Raw genomic sequence first — 7,793 nt, forward strand, 5'->3', positions numbered from 1 at the left:
CAGCGTAAGTGTTTGGCCAGTCAGAATGATAAATCTCTTTCTCATAATGAGCTACCTCCTCCTCAAGGTCAGCTAAGTCACTATCACTAAACTCTGAATCACTAGACATCTCCAAGGTCAATGCCTTTAATGATGGATAATTTTTTTTTTTTTGTTCCTAGATCTTGATTACTATTCTCGCCTTTGTCTATCCTCTCCTTGATCTTTTCTACCTTTTCTTTTACCTCTTTTCCTCCTTTTGTTTTCTTTCCTTCCTTCAAAACTTTCTCTCCTTCTGACATACTCTCCTGTTGCTCTGTAAGGATTCTCTGATCTGTCTTAACAGCTTCTTCACATCGTTTATCTTCCAAGCAGGCACGGATCATACGCCAAAGCGGCCTTGTCCCTGGTTTAAGCTTGCCCACTGTAGTCTCCTTATCCAGATCTTTTCCCAGCTTCTCCCATGCTCTCAAAGTGAGCGACCCTGACACTATAAACCACGGGGCACAATGATTACACTCATCAAGAAAACTCAGCAGGATTTTCTTTTCAATTTTAAGCTTACGCTGACCAAGAAGCTCCTGAAGAGCTGACAGGAGCGGGGTGGAGTGTGAGCTTCCCATGCTTTTACGACCTTATTTACGATCGATTTACAAGCAAGGGGAGCTGGCGAGCTGGCGTGTTTATTTACACACGATCTTGTGGCTCATCATGGACTCTTCCCAACAAATGCATTCATGCCCTGGACGGTGGCAATTCAGACAGAAGCAACACCACAACACAAAAAGAGTATAAGGCAAAAGTGCTAGTCTAACCCACAAAGGAACAAATGGAAAAGACAACATTACCGTGCTCCACAAACCCCTTTTTGCCTCTAAACCAAGGCTATCATTGTCTCTGCTTTTCCAGAGAACTTTTTTGTCCTACTAGGGAAGTTTTACAATCCCTTATCCCGGAGCTTTATCGTCCCAACTTCAGGAACTTTACCGTTCCACTTCTAGGAACTCTATTGTCCCAATTCCAGCAACTAATAGCCCCCCAATTGGGAACTTACCGATGCCGACCGTCCTGAGGCTGAAAAAGTTCTGGATCCAGACGAGAAAAGATCTCGGGTCCCCGTATGGGCCACCAGTTGTCGCGCCCACCTCGACCGGCAAGGAAGACGCAACACCGTTGGATCCTTCTCAATCAGCCTTTATTGCAGGAACAACTTATTGATGATACGGGGACCCCGCGGAACAAAGGCACTCGCCTTAAATACAAGACAGGCTGTGGCTGTAAATTCGTCCACTGGGGATTGGTGGAGCATGAAATACCTATTTAGCATGAATATCACCCTGGCCTTGTAGATGCTGGGGGTCTGCCAACACATGCGCTGTAGGTGTTTACCACAAACGACCACCGGATGTCGGCGCCATCTTTAGCCGCTCCCTACACTTTTCCCCTTGCCACTGATATGACAATCATAGTGCTTTTCTCTTTTTCCTCTTCCTAGTCCTCTGTTAAATTGCTTATCTTCTTTCCCCTCATTTTGTTTCTTTTATACTTCATTTTCACTTTTTATTTAACTTACTTGTTCATACCCTAAATGTAGTATAAAAGGTGGGCAAGAAGAGTTCTTAATAGGATGATGATAATGAGAAAAATGGAGGAACTGTCCAATCCTGTATGGGCAGCTCAAGCAGGCTTCATCACATCTCCTATTTTCATCCTTAAAGTGTGTCCATTACCTTGATTTAGGGTGGGGAAAGATTTTTGTCCTACTTAAACTATCCTGTTTAAGAGTCAAAGGTCATGATTTCCCTGCAGAGATAAATTCAATATACATCCAACTTCTCTCCTCATTTTTTTCTTATACAGTGCCATGGGCTCAGTTCCTGTACAGTGTTTGAAGCTGGGCTCAAAATGAGCCTCATACACTTCATTTCATCCTTTCAACACTAAATTGTATTCACTTTGAACTGATCAATTCTTCCAGGGTTTGTAAAACAGGAGTTAATTACATATAAACCTACAAAAGATCAGAAGCATCTCTAATGGATAGTCTCAATTCGTATGTAAGTCCTTGGAGATTTTAGGGTATTCTTGCATGTCCATGAGACATAAAGTTCTCTGTGATCTTTGGCAAAGTTGTTGAGGATGGGAGAATGTGACTCCATGTAAAATTTGGAAAGAATTCTTCTGTTTCTGGTATTGATTGCAAATAACTGTAGGACAGGACAATAATCCAGTTCTGAGAAAATAACTGGAGGGCAGGGAGGATTCTCTTGGTGGTCTTCATGACCAGATTGATGAATGAAATCATGGTTTATAGTTTATTTACTCACAAATTTCACTAAGCATTTTTATAACAAAAATCTGAAAAAGGAATACGTATGTTATAATGACCACTCTTTATGTAACAGGATTTAAAGGCTTAAGACTTGCTTGCTGTGTTGAACTTAAGTAAGCCTTTAACCCATCTGAGTACCTTATAGCCAAATGATGTGAGACCATCAATATCTACAACTGTGTACATTCTGACACCTGCCTTGGCTTAGCATCAGGTTTTGGTAATTGACAGGTGAATTGTCACTCTCCATTTCTAGGATTCTGGCTTCTTTACATTTCTTAATCCATACTTTCACCATTGACTGTATTAATCAGGATCCTTAGACTCACAGAACTAATAGACAGTCTCTATATGGTAATGGAATTTGTTAGGATGACTTACAGTCTGTAGTCAAATTCCCCAACAATGGTCAGCTGCCAATGAGAAGTCCAAGAATCTAGTAGTTTCATAGTCCTACAAGGCTAGTTGTTTCATCTGGTCTCCTGTAGATTCCAACAGATGTGTGGAAAGTAAATGCAAGCATATGAAGAAGAGCTAATCTTCCTTCTATCAATGTACTTAAGTAAATATTCAACAGGTGTAGTCCAGATTAATTGTATGTACCACCACATCCTGGTTCTGGTCCTTGTTTTGCCCTAGGTTGACCTTGAACTCAAAGATCTCAGTGCCTTAGTCTCTTGCAATTAAAGGCATGTACTACCTTGACTGGTCCTAAGCTTTTCATAGTCTCTATTCCTCTATATGTTCAGGCATATGTCAAAGTCAGAAACTTGTGTCTCCCAGGCTCAAGATGTGGATCACAGTTGAGCCCTCCAAATCTGGATTGGAATTCATTCCAGATATAGTCAAGTTGATAAACAGGATTAGCCATTACTCTTACATGTGCACTCTCCCCTTCCTCCCTTTATTGTTACCTTTTGTAACACATGTATCTTATCTGACAAATATTGTAAATAGGGGTGGTTTCCCTGTGAATATAACAGACCTGATTACTGAAGCTTTACTTCAGCATTACCTTTTCTGTCAGGCTGACCAGCAAACAAGAGCTCCAGCATCTCACTTCATTCTTACTCAGACAACACAGGGCACATGTTAGACAGCTTTCCATGACTGTAACCAGTGTAAAACAATGAAAGAAAAAAAGCATTTTATTTCATGATTTCACAGGTTTCTACCACCGTGATGGAAGGATGCAGGAGAACATAGTTATTAAACTCATGGCATTTGGGAAGCAGCAGAACTGAGTAAAATTGAAAGGAATCAAGAAAAAAAGTACATCTCTCAAAGAAACATTCCTAGTTTGATACTTCCACCCCAAGAAAACTTCCATATCTGTTAACAATATGCCAACTGTTAAAATGCATTAATGTCTTAAACCATGGATAAGACAGAGACAACACAGGCTAATTGTGTCAGAAAATAAGAATTGTGCTTACAAAATCTCTCAGACATCCTCAGTGCCATCAAGTGACTAAGATGAGACAACACAGGTGAAGGTGCTCATATACCACCGTGTCCTTTTCCATTGTGTTCACACACATGTGATTCTTTATACTTCTGGAAACCTCCACTATTTACCTTTGCTTTAGTAAATTCCATACTTTTTAAAATTGGGGGTGTTTGGGATATTTATTTTTATAGTTTTCATTCTCCTAAGAAAATGTTCACAGTGCTGTTTGGAGGAAATGTTGTTAGTGATCCCATTCCTAAGATCTTTTTGAAGGTTTCTTTACATTTTAGGTGGACATTTAAAAGCTTTAGAATTATGAGTAGGTCACAATGTGAATATGTACATTTTAAAACATAAGTGTTTGTTTAATATATTTACTGAAAATATTTTTGTAAGGTGTGTTGTTGTAATATTCTAAAAATAAAGCAGTCTTTTGACCCGCTCTAGGGCCGGCACCACACTGTTCCAAGATATCTGGTAGATATCTTTGACTCAGTGAGCAAAGCATCTCATCCGCTCTGCTCCATCCCATATCACACTGCTGAAGGCCTCTCTCTGAGCCTGACAGAAATCTCTCTAGCTATCTAATACCAAAGGCAGGTTTCCAGGACAGAAACACATCCCAAGTCCTATGTGGCCCAGATTAGCTGCCACACACTCTTACACTTAAATCTGACATGAAAAAACATATAACACAAAAACATTTGATCTAATTGATAAGATAAAATTGCTCACCTAATCATACAAAGCCATGTACACATCCATCCCTTAAGAACACATCTGCCCAGCAGACTGGAAATGTTGAGAAGGGGCTCCTGATGGGGGCCCTGGCTTGAGCAACACCCAGGACTTGGACAGCAGGGTAGGCCAGACTAATGCGTGTACCCGCAATGAAGAGAGCTCTGAACATGATCTGCTCAGGGATGAACCTCCCAGCACCACCAACACCCCTGGAAGCCTGCGCAAGTTCAGTCTACAAGGGGATGCCCTACAGAGCAGGGACTTCTACTTCAGCATAATTCTCTGGTAGCTGAGGGGGTAGGGCTGGAAGGGGCTGACCTGCCTGGGCTCACTGATGAGGAGTATGAACGCCGCAGGGAGCTGCAGGAGATCAAGTGCCACCTGGAAAATGGCAACCAGCTGAGTATCTTCTTCTCCCAGGCCTCCAGTGACAACAGTGCCCTAGATGTCAACCACAATGAGAGCCTAGGCCATGAGATGTCCATGCTGGAGGAAGAGCTTCGGCACCTAGAGTTCAAGTGTTGCAATATCTTGTGGACACAGAAGATGCAGCAGTTGAGGGGGCATTGTATGAAGGTCTGGCTGCTGGAAGAAAAGAGTCTCTATGACCTGGCATCCAGTGAGCCCAAAAAGCATGAGCTATCTGATATCTCTGAACTGCCAGAGAAATCAGACAAGGATAGCACCAGCACCTACAACAATGGGGAGAGCTGCCACAGCACTCCACTGCTTGTGGAGCCTCTGCCTGAGAGCCCCCTGAAGCAATCTGCTGCTGGCAATTCCAACTTGAACCAGACCCCTTCGGGCCCTCCTGTCACCACCCACCTCAAGGGTGCTCCTTCACCAGGGAGCCCAGCCAAGTTCTGATAACTTTAGCGGGATCCCGAAGTGGGTCGTAGATAACACACAGAAGAGCATGTCAGCTGTAGCACCAAGACAAGTGTTACTCTGGAGCATGTGAGCCCTGAAGGTAGCCCTTACCCCTCCAGGTGCCACCATGGCAAGGAGATCAAGCAGTACCATAGCTGTGTGCAGTTGGCCCTGTCACATACCCTGGAGGATCTGAGTCATGGCTCCTTGAGCTTGGCTAGTGGTCTTCGGGTGGACAGGGTGGTGGCTACAGCTGTTGAAGCACCCCGCATGGACTGGAAAGTGAAGGTGTGAAGTGATGGGACCCACTATGTGGCCAAGTGGCCTGGACAAGATCGACTGCTGAAGGCCAGAGGCCTGAAGATACGTGAGACGTGCAGTGCTATGACCACTGATGATGATGCAGTAAGTGTGATGAAGATGGGCCGCTACTGGAACAAAGAAGAGAGGAAATGACACCTGAATCGAGCATGGAAGCAAAGGAAGCATGGTGAGTTCATGCAGAGCTATCTGGAGTGTCTAAGGGAGCAGCAGAACGGTGACAGCAAACCTAAGCTCAACATCATTGCACTGAGCCAGTGTAAGACCATGAAGAAGCGAAACAAGAAGATTCTGGACAACTGGATCACCATCCAGGAGATGCTGGCACATGGTGCCCGCTCAGCTGATGGGAAAAGGATCTACAACCCTCTGCTCTCTGTCACCACTGTCTAAGCTGCTCCAATAGGAGCCCAGCCCAGGCCTAGAGAATCTGACCCTCGCGCTCCCTTAGAATCTAGTGTGTGTCGATGTGTGTGCTTGCACGATATGCTCATGCACACTCCTACCTGTATATGTATGTGTCCATAGGACTTTGGTAAGTAGAAAGCCCCAGGAAGGAACACTTCTCTTACACCTAGTTCCTTCTCTCCAAGAAGCTATGCCAACAACCAGCATAGAGGCATACCCATAAAGAGCACCTCTGTGTGCATATACATGGTATTCTTGCTATGTTCTTGGAGACAGGAAAGTCAGTGCGGAGAGGTGAGGTGAACTATCCTAAGCACAAGAGAATGTCGAACTTCATGCAGAAAATGAACTCTCCTCTTCTAGGAGCTGCAATTATTTGTAGACAAAGGCAACCCTGAATTTTGTGATTTTCTTTTTTTCTGTGCTTGCCAATAGTTGTTTTCTGTTTTGTGGACCTGCCCTGGGGGCTGGCAGCTCCTATAGGTAGCCTGGGAAAGGTGAACCCCACTGAATGCTAGCTGAGGAGTTTGGGGGGGAGAGAGAGATTGTTGGGTGGGAGGGAAAGGAAGAAGATGGGTTAGAATAAAAAGCCGCTGTCCTGGTGGCCTCTACCCTGAGGAGTAGCAAAGGGGTTCTGCCTTAGCTTTCAAGGCTTAACCATGAGGCCCACTTCTCTCACCAGTGACTGAAGGAGAGTGAGATCACAGGGATTTGGGGCACAGTATCCATGCAAAAAGAATTCTTCTATGTCAACTTCGGCAGAGCCACTCTTTTCACTGGCATAAGTAAGGAGTGCCAAACAAAATGAGCAACACAGAAGACCTTACATAGTTTAGAGATGATCTGGTGGGAGGGTGAGGCTTGGGCCCAATGAAAGGAAGGTGGGCTAAGAGATGACTAGGACCCAGATGATGTAACTTAAAAGTGCCACTTGTTTGGTGCCTCTCAGGCTTGGTGAAGCTCACTGGATTCTACAGGATGCCCCTGATCCCCAACTACATCCCAAGAATAAAGCAAGCTGCCTTTCTAAAAAAAAAGAACATTAGAACATTCATAACAACCTGTGAAGTAACAGCGTGGAATCTTAACATCAGTCTCCAAGTTCTCTTTCAGTGGTGGCTTCTCCTGTTCCTCCTGTCTTTTCATCCTTTCTTTTCCAGTCTCCTCCCCTTCCCTCAAACTTTTCTCCTGCCCATCCTTCCTTCTTGTCCAATGACAGAACTCATTCTATCTCATACCTGCCTCACCTGTGACATCATCCCACAAAGATGTTCATTCAGTTATTGCCCTAGAATATGTCACCAAGAATCATACTACCTCAAAACCTTCAGCCCATACCATGTTTCATACATAATGTACCTTGGATAGTGTTCGTATTATGTATGATACATATACCTCTATTTTGCATTGGGTAGTCTGACATATATTGTATGCCTAATGAAACTGATTTCACTGTTCAATATGATTTCTTGGATAGTTTCAGTTCAGTTTGTTTTATTATTATTTATTTGTATGTATATTGGTATGCATATTTAAGTGCCCATGTCTACAGGTCAGAGTTCCACTTGGAGAAAGCAGTGTTACCTTTCCACCATTTTGATTCTGAATTACTGGCATTATGGATGTCAGACTTCAATTCAAATGTATCAATTGAATCATCTTATCAGCCCTCAGTTTTTAAAATGACCAGTA

General features: G+C 43.5%; 1 pseudogene; it reads left to right on the plus strand.

Annotated features, from left to right (window-relative positions):
- The first annotated feature begins 1,035 nt into the window (after nucleotides 1–1,035).
- On the plus strand, nucleotides 1,036–6,671 carry Pdzd4-ps3 (PDZ domain containing 4, pseudogene 3; annotated as a pseudogene).
- The last annotated feature ends 1,122 nt before the right edge of the window (nucleotides 6,672–7,793 follow it).

The sequence above is a fragment of the Rattus norvegicus genome, chromosome 8 (assembly GCF_036323735.1).
Source record: "Rattus norvegicus strain BN/NHsdMcwi chromosome 8, GRCr8, whole genome shotgun sequence".
In the NCBI taxonomy this organism is placed as follows: domain Eukaryota; kingdom Metazoa; phylum Chordata; class Mammalia; order Rodentia; family Muridae; genus Rattus; species Rattus norvegicus.